The sequence below is a fragment of the Maylandia zebra genome, linkage group LG8 (assembly GCF_041146795.1).
Source record: "Maylandia zebra isolate NMK-2024a linkage group LG8, Mzebra_GT3a, whole genome shotgun sequence".
Classification (NCBI taxonomy): Eukaryota; Metazoa; Chordata; class Actinopteri; order Cichliformes; family Cichlidae; genus Maylandia; species Maylandia zebra.
In genome coordinates, this window is record NC_135174.1 from 18819138 (window position 1) to 18835675 (window position 16538).

Here is a 16538-nt window from a genome sequence, read left to right on the forward strand (position 1 = left end):
GTCAAGGTTCTTGAGCACAGGGTACATTGTTCATTCAAACTTACTTTGCTACCTTTAGACTTTTCCACTAGTGTTGAAGAATCAAATCCTCTCCCAATGAAAGCTCGTGAAAATTCTCCAGTGTTTACTTTAAATGTGAGTGTCGCACAATAGATATGCTTTTAGTAATTGCAAGGATCTCGTGAGGTAATACAAACCTGTTTCGAACGAAGCACAAGACATTCATGGACATTGCTTAACAGGTTCAATCTGGTTGGTAAGTAGTTTATGTATAAATATAGTGGAAAGGTTGATTTTTCAGGAAAGACTTGATTTTTAACCAGTGTCAACCATGAATTCATGTTTCGCTAAGAAATGGCATAAAGTGTTATAAAATTATGTTACAAATAGTTCAAAAGTAAAAGTTCAGTGGCTTGGCTGTAAAAAATGCTTACAGTAGCGAAACAGACGAGCACTACCAGCCAACAAGTGCTCAACATAAAAGAGCCATTTAAACACATCTACATGTGAATTATATTTCCCATGGGGGTTGAGCCCTTGAGTCTATTTGTACAGGCCTCTGGACAATTAATACTTACTGGTCCCCAGATGTTAGGGCCATAGACAGTATGAAAGATGGATGTCGCTACCGTGACGTCACCCACTCGTTTCCGAAGTCCTTTTTTAAAGTGTTATCGTGTTTTGAAACTGTATGTGACGTGAAAGGGTAGATCCGAGTATGAAACTGCAGACTCACTGGTTAACAACTTGTAACTGACAATCAAGTGTAATTGAGTGTAGCCCAGACTCCTCCTAATTTATAAAACAACAGCACAAAAAAAGTTATAAAATGGAATTCATTTTTTTTGTATTCAATATGAGCGGGATGTGCAACTGAGCCTATGGGGTCTTCAGGAAAGTGTTTCCAAAGGTCAAGAAGACAGAAAGTCGTTTTCTCATCGACAACACTGAAGTCTTTTTTGCAACCACACAGATCGCCCCCTGGTGGCAATTTAAAAAAACAAAACAAAAATGTGGCAGCCATCTTTTTTTATATTCTCTATAGTGAGGGGACCACAGTGGTGTAGCTGTAAGCGGTCTTGGTTAAAATCTGTTGGTCATCTGACACATTTGAAGAGGCATTTCACTTTTAAATCAACTTTAGGAGCAAAGTATTGTTGTTTCCTAAATCTAATCAAATTGTATTGTTGCAAGGATGTCTGGTAACGTTTCAACATTGTTTTTTGATAAGTGAAAAACAAAGCGTATGAAAGCAGAACTTAGTAGTTTTCAAACCTTTTAAACTCTATATTTAATTAAAAATAGCACAGAGACCAAAAATTTGAATTAAACTGAGAAATGCTGTAATTAAACTGTAGCAGCATTTTATAGCCAATACAATTTCTGTTAAACACCTCATTTGAATTGGAGATGAGAATACACAGTTGAATCACATATCAACTGCTTTCATTTTAAATTCACCGTTGTTTGCAAAATCAGGAAAATTGTGTCAGTACAAACACAACAAGCAGAAATTGATGGAAAAACATGCTCCTAAACCAAACCACTGTAACGTAACCAAAACAAATGTAATCGATGACTATGTGCATCAGCGCTAGGGTGACAAGTGTCTCCTGCTCCACATCATTAACTAAAACAGCCTAAGTGAAAACCCAACATGCCTGCCACCATTTTCCACACTAATGAAGCATATCTAAGTTTTAAGACATGGCAGAACGAATTTAATCTACCTTCTGAGGGGCCTTAGTGCCATCAAATTAATTATTCATAAAGGACATGATATTATAACTCAATTGTCAAACTCTGCAGCTCTTTTTTTTTTAAATCCTCCCCAGCCTGTCACTCTCTTTTGTCTCAGACTCTTTCTTTTAAAGAAAGTCCTTCGCTTTTAATCTATAACAGAGTAATACACATTGTAATCGTATCTGCTGAGCAAAATAATTTGCTTTCTTCTTTTAAAAGGTTGCTGATGAATAGGGTAGACAAAGAGATTGAGGAGAATTTCTACAATTGTGGCAGCTCCCTGTGGGTTTTACAGTATAAGGGTGAGATTTACTGAGGAGAAAAAAGAAAGACCCACTGAAAAGTCATCAAGTCTGTAATAATACAACCTTAGATACCTTTCATTTTCCCCTTATGAATAATGTATGCCATCTGACAAAGCTAATCTTGCCATAATGTTGTTTAGACAGGTTGGTCACCAGGAGGTGGGACAAAAATTACTTTTACACACTGTGGTTCTTTTAGCCAAGTGTCGTTTCTCTTCAGGGGAACGATGATGGCATGCAACCCTCCATGATTGACAGGAACAGCCGCAGCTTGGTATGACCACTGCACTCTCTAGTAAGAATCTAATACGAATATGCTGAATTCTTATACAAGTGTGGTGATCCTGTGTGGAGATCAGCATGTGGTAGAAAAAGGAGAAAATAACCAAGAACCCAAATACTTTCATTGCATTTACTGAGACAGAGCAATTCAGCACAAGCAAAAAATGGCACTGGTGATGCAGCAGACACTTGTAATACCTGCGATTTTACTCATGAGTATATTTATCAGACCAGAAGAGCTGGAAGTATTTCAACTAACTAGCGTCACAAACACAGCTTTACAGTGCATTTTAGAAGTTTACATTGTCTTTATTCCCGTCTTCCTCCCCCTCACCCTCGCCCCTCCTGTTAAAAGTGGTTTCTTCCTGTTAAAAGGGAGTTTTTTTCCTTCCCACTGTCGCCAAGTGCTTGCTCAGGTGGAGTTGTGTGATTGTTGGTGTTTTCTCTGTATTTGTATTGCAACGTCTTCGCCTTACAATACAAAGCGCTATGAGGCTACAGTTGTTGTGATTTGGCAATATATAAATAAAACTGAATTGAATTAGCAGACCTCATTAGCGGCTAATAGATGCTGCTGTGATATTTATATTTACCTAAGCGTAAACATTTACAGCATCTGACTAACATACATCAATCCTCAAGTTTGCAAAGATGGACGTAAACAATATAAATATTAAAATATGAAATGGGGGGGAGGGGTAAAATGGTCAGATTGTTTTATTTTTATGTGAACTGTTTTTACCCTAACATGTGTTCTTTGTTGTGTGCATGGGTATATTTTTTTCAATACAGTTTTTAAATATATAAATAATGATTCTCAGGAACAAAAATACACTTAACATTTCTATCAGCCATGAAATATACACACAATGCATTTTGGTGACAAACACTGATTATAAATGTAACTTTTGCTTTGTCACATGAAAACGGCAAAGGACACGCTTCACTTGATAAGTTAAATGTATAAAATCAGAGTAACTAATCGTTTCTTTTTGAAAGTGCACCTACAGCTATACCACATGAGCCCACTATTTTTCTTTTTTAGTTTGAATAGTTTTAGGTACACACAGGAAAAATACCACACTATGCTCAACACCTTGAAGGTTATATCTCAAGGTTTTATGTGAAACACAATAGATTCATAAAGGCAAACCCAAGCGATTTGATAACTTTCTCTGACAACTTTAACAAAACCAAGAAAAAATGCACTGAAAATGGAAGTAAAATTCAAGATCACTAAATGTGTAAGAAGAAGAAAACTATCCCAAGATGCTTGTGGGTTTTTTTTTTTTTTAAATGTGTAAGATTTTATGTTAGAGTGCTGTCAGTGCTGTCAAAGGCTAAGTATGTTTTTAATGTAGGTCTTGCTAAAAAGATTAGTAACAGTTTAAGCAAAAAACTGAACGTGAATTGAAATATTGGTAGATTTCTTTAGGGTTATGCAGATTTGGTTAAGAAAGAAAATCTATGGCCACTAAATCTCTTGCAAGCATCCTTACGTTGGCGATACTTTATGATACATTACAGCCATTACACCTGCTGTATGAGCCGTGACAATGGGCCTTATTCCTATGCTTCATCCTGTGATTGTAATTGAGGCCGACGCGTGACAGCCCCCCACGTGCCCTCTCCGAAGTGGCCTGGGGCATAGGGCATGCTGACAGCGGAGGCACTGGAGACAGTGGCACAGGGTCCTGGCCTGGCACGGCCATGGCATGGTACCCTTAGGGGCACTGACCCTCCCACTCTCAACCTACCGCAACTTTTGCTGCCTCACCTCTGTCACCAGGCATCTCGGAGGCTAATGAGAGGGCAGCCGAGACTGCTTAACAATTCCACCACATCCGTTGGCTGGGTATGCAAGCAGCTCTCTTTTTTTTCATCCCTACTGTCAGTGTTCCTCTCCCCCTGCTCTGAGACCTTTGGTGAAATAAGTGTCAGCCTGAGGAGACAGGCACTCATCAACACTTTATACCTGGGAGGTATATTAATGCTGTGATGGTTGCCTGGGAAGAGGGAAGAAAAAAAAAACCTTTGTCCTCGTAGCGAGATAAAGGACAAAGCCTTGGACAACTTTTGAGGATGTTAACTTTGGCAGTGTTTATGTGGATATAATGTGAAAGTTGTACAAGCGTGAGGAATCTCAATGATCACATGTACAACAGAATCTGTAAAAACAGTACACTTACAATGGAAATACCAATACTTGATCATGTGTTTTTCCAAAAGAAGCAATATATATTTAAGTTTCTCTTGATCAATAACTAAGTCAGACAGATAGGAATTACATAAGGTTGGAGGGAGACAGAGATTCGGGGAGAGAACAAGCATGAGAGAACGAGTTAGTTTCTCTACACAGATCTTCCCCACCAGGAGCTTAGTTACAAATGAAACTCCACTTCTACAACAAGTGGAGCTGGAATCCTACAGGGGCCTTCTGGTATCCAGTTGGAGATACATAATTAAAGGAACACGGAGAGGGAGCATGTTATTACCAATGTTTTCATTAAGCCAAGTTAACACATCGGTCTCCCCCAAGACCGACAAACAAAAGTCAAGGAAGTGGATGGAATAGGATACCGTCTACTGAGGTCTGAAACTCTGCTCAAGAACAGCTCATATTAGTGCTGCTTCTGCATCTTCCTGTTCTGGCCACACTAATACTATAAAAACATTTAATTTTGATATCAGATATATGAAAAGCATGCACACGGTTGCTTTTTTCATGATATTTTCACTCTTTTCCCCAACATCCAGGCTTAAATTAGCCAGGATTTTTAAGATCAGGGACTGTTTTTTAGGCTATGAAAAATGGATTAAATGAAGAGGAAGTCTGGCCTAATGAGCTCCCTGGGCTACGGAGCAGCAGGGACCATGAGGGGAAAGAAGGGAGACGAGGCAAGCCTTTGAGGAAGAAGGGGCTGCAGCCATGCCCAAAGTGTGCCAGCTTCTCCTCGCTTTAGCGCCAATGGCACAGACGGCACCTGGGCAAAGCTTGGCCGCCCTTGTCCTGTGCCAAAGGAGAAAAGAGGCAGAGCTGCAAGTATGTGTTGAACCTGAAAACTTCTATTGGCCATCTTGTTTTTCTCTGAACCACTTTTATATTTTTTTATTTTGACTTTTTTTTTTTGCTGAATGGGAAATGAGGAAAAAGTTTAATTTATTGTGTCAATATATGCCTTTCCAAGATGCGATATGTCCCTTTTTTATTACTAAAACCAAAAAAGGGGAAAAAAAGCATTTGTTAAAATTCTTAACATATTTACTGGTATTTTGGGGGCTTTACAAGACTACATGACAACTTTGGAACAGTGTGTAGCGTACATAAGTTATTTGCATAAACAAATAGGCAGTTGAGATAAAAGTTAAGATAAAAAAAAAATACGTGCAGGACATATGGGCCTGTTTTATCTGGCAGAGACAATAAACTGACAAGCTTGCCAGTGACCATGAGACTCGCGCTATACAAGGTTGGTCTGGTTATTTAAGCCCACGGAATTACAGCAGTGGAAAAGAGAAGGTGAGGTCTGTGGACAAGGAATGGGGAGGAGGAAGGAGGAGGAAGGGATTACTCTGTCAGGTAGTGGCATCTGGATGGCAGCCAAAATAAAGAAAGAGGAGAAGCGAAAACAAAATAGTTGGAGACAACTATCTTTCACTCACCTTTAAAAGACACAGGTCAAAAGAAACAGAGAGAAAGCCAAGGAGTCAGAGAGACAACAAAACAGCAGCTATATGAGAGGACAAGAAGAGAGACTGGGGGGGGGGGATATCTGGCACATTCTTCAGCTACTTTTCCTGACAGCGATTAGAACCTGTCAGAGCCTCTCAACCTGCCACTCCTCTTCCCTCGTAGGAGGCCTGTCATTACAAATAGCCCAGATTAAAATACCACACTGCTGGGGCACAGGCCTTGACCCCCATCTACCCCACATTGCCAAATATCTACCCGCATAGTCACCTACCTTGTCAAATGGGAAAATGCAAGGCTGGTAATCTAAGAGGGCAAGGGGACCGTTAGGGAAAGTGGGACAAAGCAATGTGAATGCTGGTCAGAAATAGGCTCAAAAAGGAATACAGGGAAAGAACTAAATGCCTAAATAAGTAAATACAGATGTGATACTGAAATTAACATGCGGTTATCCCACTAATAAGATTTCTGATTTGTGTGATGAGCTGGATATTTGTCCTACGTCTGAGATGCCCAGCAAAGCACTTGCATTTGGCTAATGGAAACAAAGCAGCAAAAAGTTCTATGAGTTTTCAGCTCAAGTCTCCTGTACGTGTCACCTTGCATTTCTGTACAACACAGACATATGCAAACAGAGAATAATGAGTCCAATGTGTCCCGGATCTATCTGGTGCCAATGCGAATCGTCTGTCCTGACACTGAAAAATGACCTATCTCAGCAAGATTTGGAGAGGAGGGGGTGCTGTGTGTGACAGTCCCCAGCACCGTGCTGACAGCCCAATAGAGTAGCAGAGGAAGGCATCATTAGAATTGTGCACACACACACACACACACACACACACATATATACAAATATACACATCAACGTGCAAATATTCATGTACGGAATACTTGCATACACTCCATCAGACATGAAAAACTGTGCGCACGCTTGCCTGCACAGAAAAAAAATAAAGAAAGCATCTCTTGACTGATATTTTCTACCTCAAACAGAGCATGACGCTGTGGCCGCTGTCATGTCGCACTATGGCTGAGCGAGTCAAGGCTAAACGCCACCAAAACAGACAGGGAAAACCGATTATATGACATGCGACATCGTAGTAATACGTACCCTTAATAGCGTCGACACATGACTGAGCATAAGTCCACAGGCCGTAACATAATATAATACACACATCACTGCCATAAAACTTTATTGAAATAGATTAGCCTGAAATTACCTGACAGTCTTGTAAGTTATAAATAAATGTCCATATGGCGCAATAAAACGAAGCACCTGCTGTGGGATAGAAACCAATTGAAATCAGAGCGGATACCTTTGGTGGCTCTTGCAAAAGAGAGAAATGAAAAATTAACCCAGAGAGACTGCTACCATGTACATCAAATCAAATCTTGACTTACACTTCTCTTTTTTTATTTTTGATAATTCAAAATAGCAGTTAATTCATCTTTGATCCACGGGCAAGTAGCAAGAAGACGGCACTGGCTCACCGTGATGAATTTAAATGAGCAAACCTGAGCTGACAATTCTGCTCATGAGCCTGTCCCCGGAGAGGAGATGACAACTGAATGATGTGTAATTAGGCACATCGCTTGTTTAATTGCACAAACAAAGGCTGGAGGACACAAACACTGGGAATAAAAGTGAATTTGCAAGTAATTTTAGCATAAATGCTTCTGCAAAATCAGTGCTAAGACGAGCGTGATGCTCGAAAAAACAGTAAAACCACTGTACTTCTGCTCGACCTAACCCCTTCTGAGGCACTGTGACTTAACTAATGCCTGATTTGCAAGAACTGTAATAAATCCATTCTGTTCTTGTAAGCAGTAGGGAGGAACTTTTGAGAGAGAACCTGTTGGTTTGTTCTCCATTCCTCATTATAGAAGAAAAAGTAAGGGGCAAACACAAGGAAGGACAGTGGTGACAGAAAAAGACAGGGATCTCGGGTGACATGTTGAGACATAAACAGCTGATAGTTATCTGTGCACCAAGCCCAGTTTATGTTGCTGTGAGTTAGGCTTACAGCAGTGATATCTGGGAAATTTTATGACAGACAACTGCCACACTGCCGCAGAGCTGTCAAGAGTCTACAGCCAAATAACGGGTCATTTTGACTGCTGACTTTTAGCTATACTAAGAAAACTTGCAGCATACTTTATTCTATAGTTATGTCACATAGTGAGTACCCAGTCTTGTCTATGACTTGGCAAGAAAGCCGAAATTGCTAAAAGCATTTGCCGAAAGTTGTTTTAGCACCGTGAAACTGACAATGTTCCAGAAAAGCCCCCAATAGTGGAGTTACTAAATCCGAAAGTGGCATGACCTGAACAGAGGCGTCTTGCTTTGCAAGTCAGATCACCCCAAAACAGAAATTCCACGAAGAGGCAGCAGCGCTGTAATACATCCTGCATCCTCTTTGCTCCACTCAGGTCATGCTCTCCAAAAAAAAAAAAAAAAAAATGTATGAAAAAGGCCCCTTGCCTAATTACAATAACAAACAAAAACTCTGCTTGGCAGATGTGCAGAATTCATACAGTATATCATACCTAGACGGCACAAGCATATAATGTATAATATATAGCCCACTCGCTCACCACATGTGAAAAATATGTACATATTCCAAAACAATGAGGTGGTACACAAGAGCAAGTGGCAAAAGGGAGAGGGAAGTAGAGCGCGTGTGTGTCTACGTGTGCAGACGAACTCCTAATAGTGACCCCATACCTCATCTCCAGGGCATAAATAAACATGTGTGTGTGAGCGCGCCTGTGGATTATAATCAGAGAGAAAAGGGAATCAAATTTATTCTGCAGCTGTCATTAATATTTCAGGGCTGTTACTGTAGCCCGTGTGAAAGAGCATGAATCATTAATTTAGACATCACCTCTGTCACAATCCCTTACCAGGACTGGTCTGTGATCCACCTTTGAGAGCGGTAAACAAAAGGTGGGTTGTGCCTCGTTTTTGCAGTGGTCTAGTTTGGGTTGTTCCTGTCTGGCAAGTAGGAGGAAGAGGAGGTGGAGGAGAGGTAAGGTGGTGTGCTGTGTTGTTGGACAAGTTGGCTGCCTTTGTGGTTTACCTGTGACGTTCGGGTGTTAAGCGAACAAGAGCTGGAAGGTGTGAGAACCACACCGGAGGCGGATGTTACTGCAGGATCAGAGTGAAGGTGTTGGTGCTGGAGCGTGGCTGTGCTTAGTTGTTTAATAAGTCTGCTAACGTGCTGATTCACTGAGGTTTTGCAACACCCCACATTGACCAGAGCACAGAACAGCAGCCGCTCCGAAACGACCGTGTTGGTTTCTCGCTGTCAACTTGCGATAAGAGCTCCAACGGCACAAACCAAACACTACTACTCAAACCATTAGTTTGCAAACCGGGTACATCAATAGCCCAAACAATGTGACAGGCTCACATTAACACCCTTATTCCAAGTCGATGGATGAACATCTTAGCTGTTGATGGACGGGGAGGTAACAGCAAGGTCTTATCAAACTGTCATGTGCCCCATACCTGCGTTTTTGATTTGTGTTTGGGCTTTGTGTGACGCTTGTCTGACAAGTGGAGATCACAAGGAGACAGGATCCATCTATCAGACCGCTGATGCCACTGCTGCCGTCTCCAGAGCCTGAGGGCGTGGTGCGTACGTAACGTGAGAGTGTGTGTGTGTTTTTGTTTGTTTTCTTGTATGTGTATGAGTGTGTGTGTGTGTGAGTGTATGAGAGAGAGAGAGAGAGAGAGAGAGAGAGAGAGAGAGAGAGAGAGAGATGGGGGGGGGGGGAGTCGTGGAATCTATGCTTTATATTTGTCTATCAGAAAACTATTGAGTATTTTTGCAGGTTTGTGCAAAAAAGCAATTTCATATGTTTATGTATGCTTTAGAATAAAATATACCAAATGTTAATATGTGTGTTTGTGGCTACCTGCAGAGTAGTAAGCCCACAGGGGCAAAGCGAGAAAGGATGACACTGATGCGATGTGTTGGCATGTGCCCTCGGGTGGTTTTGGTGTGGTTGTCATCTTGTTGTTTTCACACAGCTCCCCCCTTCGTCATACCCCGCATTATTCAAATAACGCGCCCCAAAGTTCCATAAATTAATAATGAATTCACAACTGGATGGATTGATGAACAGTGATGGAGAAGTATGTGTTTTTTAGTTGTTGTGTTTTTTTTTTGGCACTGATTTCTTGTTGTTTGGACAAAGTCTTTGACAGGCACTTTTCTCTGGGGAGATTGAGCTTATCAGAAAAAGAAGTGCCGGGTCGGAAGAATGCTGTCTCGCTGAGCTGTGTGTGTGTACGTGTGAGCTGGTGTGTCTGTTTGAGTGCATCTATTCTAATTCAAACCATCGCTTGGCTTTTTAAAAATAAAGAAGTTCCACTCTCTAAAATAGTTATCTGGATAAACTGGCTGTGTTGGTCAATAACTTGAAAGACACCAACAAGTGTGTCAAGAGGTCAAACTCAACAAGAAGAGCAGAAAGATACACTACACATAATATATAATACAACAGAGTACAAAAACACACTTTCTTTGTATCTTTTCAAGCATACAAAGACACACACACTAACACAAACACAAGAAATTAACATGACAGAGGATTACATATTGGACCATTCACTCTTGAGCTTATTTTTCACATGCACACGCGTTACAACACTCCACCCCTTTCTCCAAGCAAATCTCCATAGCTTATGAGACCTAAGGAGGTCAACAAGCATCTAAAACTTCCTTGTATTTCCCCAGAAAAAAATGAGTGGGACTTGAAAGCAGCAGCAACTCGCTGACTCTCCTCTCTATAGTTCCTAAAGCCAATGCAGATCAATACGCAGCCATACATACCACAACTGGAACAACTCTTGTCAAAGGTTACTCCTTTTTCTCTGTGCTTCTCTCTTCATTTTAGCAGGGCGGAGGAGGATGAGGAGATGGAGGAAGAACAAATGAGAGGGAGAGAGAGAGGAGATGGCTACGGAGAAGTGAGAGAAGAGCAAGAAAGATAAACCTAAAATGATCCTTCTCTGTACTTGCGGAACTCTGTGGTAATGGGTTTTGACACATCGCCAGCAGGCCAAAGAGAGCGGGGGCTAGGGGTGAGTCGATAGTGGTGCTCGGCTGTGGCCAGAGGCTAGCAGCAGCGGCTAGGCCAAACCCCTGGTACTAGCATGGGCTGGGGGCCTGACCACTAATCATTATAAAGTCAATGAGTCCTCTAGCGCTTGCAGCTACGCTAGCCTTCCCAGGGAGCCACACCACCTAGTAGGGGCCCTATTGTGAACATAGCACAGACTACAGCAATATATGCCATTTAGGAATGCCGTGTTTTGATAAAAAGATAACGCTTGTACACGTTATTGAACTCACGCGTGTGATGGATTAGTGGAAAACACCTGAGCATCAACCCGGCACATCAGGAGAAGAGAAAGTAAGAGTGGGAAAAATGTGTTGTCACTTGGACGACTGACGAAACACAATCAACTTTTTGGGATTTTTTTTCTCTGGATGATTGAGCATGCATCAAGACACCTGAGCATAAAATTTCCCAGAAATACAGAGCACCCACAAAAAACTCGACACACACTGAACCACACAGACACACAATAATTCATGATGTATGCCATGTCAGTCAGCAATAGTCTACAGCCTTTGATGTTGTGGCTCTATTATTAAGTGCTGTCCCTTCCGCTGCCCCTACACTGGACACAGCCTCTCCTGAGACGGCACACAAACCGCTCCCAATTCACACTGGGGCTGGGGCACCTCACCTGGACCCCATGCATTTTTTAATGGCTCAAACTGATCCTGACACACAGTCTCAGACTAGACTACTAAATAAGGCAGAGTTTCTCTAATTGGCAGAGACTTAATTTAAAGGAAAGTTAACATGAAGAGGCATTCATACTTCACAATGATATTGTCCATATCCAAATGTTTATAAAGTAAAGGAAAGATTGTGGTTGAAGATTGTGTGTGTGTGTGTGTGTGTGTGTGTGTGTGTGTGTGTGTGTGTGTGTGTGTGTGTGTGTGTGTGTGTGTGTGTGTGTGTGTGTGTGTGTGTGTGTGTTTCAGCACTTATATGTAAATATATTTGGGAAGAATTAAATATCATGATAAAAGTACTTAGAGCCTTTAAAGTTAATTTAGAAAAATTTATCAAGAAAAGTTTTTTTTTCTTTGTTGTAGGACACAAATCTGTCGGTCCACTGATATTAAGGAGGTGCACAGAACTCCTTGGGATCCAACAAGGGTTTTTAAGTTAAATGCTCAGGTTAAGTTTCTGATGGATAAGACAACTGTAAATGGACCGTCTAGTTTCTGTTTGCTTCAGTGAGATTTTGGTAGTAGTTTAGTTGCTGGAGTAGGCGGCCAAGCCTCTGGGCACCGAGCAGAGCACTTCAATTGTTGCTTCCTGGTCTGAGAGAGTCTGAAGGGCTTAGAGAACGAATGATGCCAATAAAAGTTCCCTACAGTGATAGCAGAGACAAGTTGCTTCAATAAAATCACTATGTCTCTCAAAACTTAAAAGTCATTGCTGAGATTTAAAAGCTTTGTAAATAAAAACAAAACAAAAAAGAGAGGGAGAAGTATCATGAGCATGAAGAGCATAGTGCATCCTTTCTTTTAATGTTAGTAATGTAGAATAGTTACCATAAATGACAACAATGCAAAACTTGCATATAGAATATTAGTATAAACATATAGTATATAAAGTCATCATATTTGTATTCAGGTGATGCAAGTTTAATCACCACTTTTCATTAAATCATAATTAACACATTAGGTTTAAGTGTCATACATTACCACTGTGGTCATATTTGGCTCTTGAAAGTTGTGCAGGCCTGATTACACTAGTAAAAGTAGATTACACTGCGCAAAAACAAAATTTAATCAATATCCTCACAGCTTCTTAGCCTCACTCTGATCAATATGCATGCAATCAAACTTTTTGCCAGCATTACTTCCACCACTATGCCCATCGATTGAGTCCATTGATCCTGGCGCTCAACCTCCTTTTAGAAGCAGAAGGTATGGATGTTTAGCACTAGAGACCTCATCTGGCCAGCTTTATGAACTTTGACCTTCGAGTTAATCCTCAAACAAAAGAGAATAACTTATTGGAACCTATACAGTCTGACCTAGAGTCATCCCAGTGCGACAGATTCAAGCAGGAGGGTGCCAAAGCAGACTAAAACTCAGACCGATACCCTCTTCTTGGCCCGGACTCCACTGCAATAACTGTAGCATCAACAAGTCTAAAGATGATGACACATAGACAGGGCTATCTGGAGATACAGAACTGTAACTCTGCTGCAAGTTTGTCAAGGTAGAGCCAAAAGAAGCACTGAATGAACATGACAGATTAGATCAAGTGATGATGAAGACAAAGCAGGGCAAGGGCAAAGAAAGAGAGACGGAGGGTCAGTGAGGGTGGGGCAGCCAGAACCAGGGTCTGGTGGGGGGATTGGCGTTCAGTGAAGCTCTTTACTGATGTGCCGCTAGGCTCTTTGAAGGGATTATTAACACATTTTGATTACTCTGGTCCAGTTGTCACAGAAAATATAACCTCCATCAGGACTATAAAATTGGAAGCCCTTTTCTTCTTTAGTCTCTCGCTTGTTGTTGCTCCTTTTACTCCCCCAGACCCTCCCGGTGCCCTGTTCGTGCCCGACTCAAAGCAATCTACTAATTACAGTCTCAGACATCTTAAAGAATAGGCTGTCACACCATTAGTTTGATAGGGAAAAGGAAGCCTCTTCATCACACACACACATATATCAGTGAACACAGACACATAAACATTGATGCATTGTAACAGGCCTTACATTTGACTGCACACTTTATGGCTGTTTCGCAAACATATTTGTGCTGCTGGTACAGAATCATCATTACAGCAAACCTTAATGTGAAGAGTGGAAGATAATTGATTGATGGCTGCCACTTTTTAGACAATACATAATAGTGGCCTTCCCAATACGGCCAAATCAATTTTAACCTTTGGAGATACATTTCGGTCTCTACAACTCTAAGAGTCCAAGGAGACCAGTGGCTCAATTACCTCAATGCCGCAGTGTGAAGGGCTAACTTTCAATTGATACTACTAAATCGGACACATCCACCACATCCAATTAATTGCCAGGTTTCCCATGCCACCGGTTATGATGCTGCGCCACATCCTGCTTCACCCATCAAGACCAGCGGGGTTCAATTAAGTTGAACCCCGCTGATGACTTATGAGACCAAGCCAGCTTTAACCACCCCAAAGAAGGGAACACAAATTAACACTTCGGTATACGGCAGATTCAGGCATTTTTCCTTGTAAGGTCAACAGCTGTCATTTGCAAGCAAGTAAAGTGGTCATAATTAAAGGTTGAAAGTGTTTAACTATCGATGTATACTACTAGGAACTGGCCATATTAGTAATAGCTCAGAGTCTGCTATCATTAAGGTTGAAACCCTCATCTAGAGCAGGGATGTCAAACTCATTTTACATGGCGGGCGACATGCAGCCCCCTTTGATGTGAAGTGGGCCAGACTAGGGAAAATACACATGTAATAATCTTGTGTATTAAACATGTAACATTGCAAAAAAGGTTGATTGCTCAGATCGTTCTGTAATTATAAAATTGGAATATAATGTTTTTAATTCAAAGAAAATCTTCTTGTACTTTAATGTAGTATGGATGCCAATGGGTGGTGGTGGTGGGGGGGGATCTTTATAGAAAAACAAAAAATCTATAAATCTTATGGAAATACAGTTTAAAATCTATGCATTCAGTCACATTTTCTATAGCTGTCCAGTGGGCCACATTGGAGTCTTTGTTGGGTCGATACTGGCCCCTGGGCCTTAAGTTTGACAACCCTGTTCTAAAGTTCTAAAGTGTCACAGGGGCGAGGGGTATTCCAACAAATATTGAGCAGGTAGCCCATCTCAGAGCTACTACTCCTTTTGTTGCTATATGCTACATTAATCCAATATCGTAACAGTTCTGCTATTACAAATAATCTAAAATTTATAAGAGTTATGATCAATTACAAGCACATTTAGTTCTGTTTACTTCATGCACATGACATGAATTTAAGACTTTTGTACAAAGTGGTGAGATGACAGCTGAGTTAAGTTTATTAAGGGTGTGTCATTTCTTCACAATGAGTGATGAAGATGCCCATATTTAAGTAAGTAATGGCTTATGATATGAATTTTTGGATGTTTGTCAACACAGCTATAACAGAAAATTAAACATTTTGGGTTGTGACTCAGTATAGCCTCATAATGTGTATCTATCAATGCCATACAATGGTTTTCTTGTCATAAGGTAATATACTGAATTAAATTACAGTAAGCAAACTAAAATAATATATATATATAAATCTGATGACTCAACCCTAAAACTTTTCATAGCTCAAAACTATATTTCTACCCAGAGTTAAATGTTAGTATTATGCAATCAGTAGCAGCTTGTTCCCAAGATTCTGTGAAATGCATTCACAGTGTGGAGAAAAATCCCCAATTTAATGCCAGACTGACCAGAGGAACGCAATTCCTATTGAGTTTGAGTTGATTTTACCTTAAAAAAAATAAAGCAGCCGACTTGATGTCTTGTTAGTGTTTGTGCTTTTGACTTCTGAGATGCACACGCCTACCCAGCTTCACACCCTGTCACTTCAAGCACAAATGAAAACGATGCTAACAGACAAGCAAACACATTTCCTCCCTGAATAAAGCCTCTTTTCCAGGAACCGAGTTGAGAGATTTGTATGAAAGGAGAAAAAAAAACATTAGCAAAAAAAAAAAGGAGGAAAAAATGGGAAACAAACTTTCAATGTCTGGAAAAGAAAGGAGCGCATCAAGCAAACAGAAAAGGGGATTTTACTGCAAACCTTAGCATCACTTACTGCGATAAGCACAGCTAATACATGAGAGAGAATCCTTCTCTTTGTAGACTATTAACTACATGTTAATGTTTGTGAAATGTATATTCATAAACAGACTGAGGATTGAGCAAATGGGCCATTTTCAAACATGCACATGATCTATGGAAAGTGCCAACACAGTTGAGATCAAAGAGTACAGAGTGGGAGAGGTAAAAGTAGGCCAGGCCATGGCCTGGGAGAGAAGTGGAGAGGACACAGAGGGTAGTGAAAGAAAGAGAGAAACAAGCCTGTGTGGATGGAGGGAGAGAGATAGAAAGAGAGGTTGGTCCCAGTCTGGGAGGAGCTCAGGTGTGAGATGTGAGGAGGTACCTTCTGTTCATGGCTCTGAGGCCCCCGTGCGGACAGAAGAGGGGCCCAGACAGACACGGGCCCCTCTTGTTTGGCCCAAATAAATCCAGGTGGCTCAAGACGCATGCCCTTGTCACTCAACACAACTTCAACCCACACAAATATACAGACACAGACACACAATCACACCAATGTGATGAAATGCACACAGTTTAAGACACTTGTGTACTCTGCGTTCACTGAAATTTGAACACTTTTAAAAGGCGAGCACGGCTGACCGCGTAACAACATCAGGTA

The 16538-nt window shown here is 41.0% G+C and overlaps 1 protein-coding gene across 4 annotated transcripts in view; it reads right to left on the reverse strand.

The window, feature by feature from the left end:
* The window catches only part of vti1a (vesicle transport through interaction with t-SNAREs 1A), a 113195-nt gene that overhangs the window by 48502 nt on the left and 48155 nt on the right, over window positions 1-16538 (reverse strand). The gene's annotated exons all lie outside the window — the stretch shown is intronic.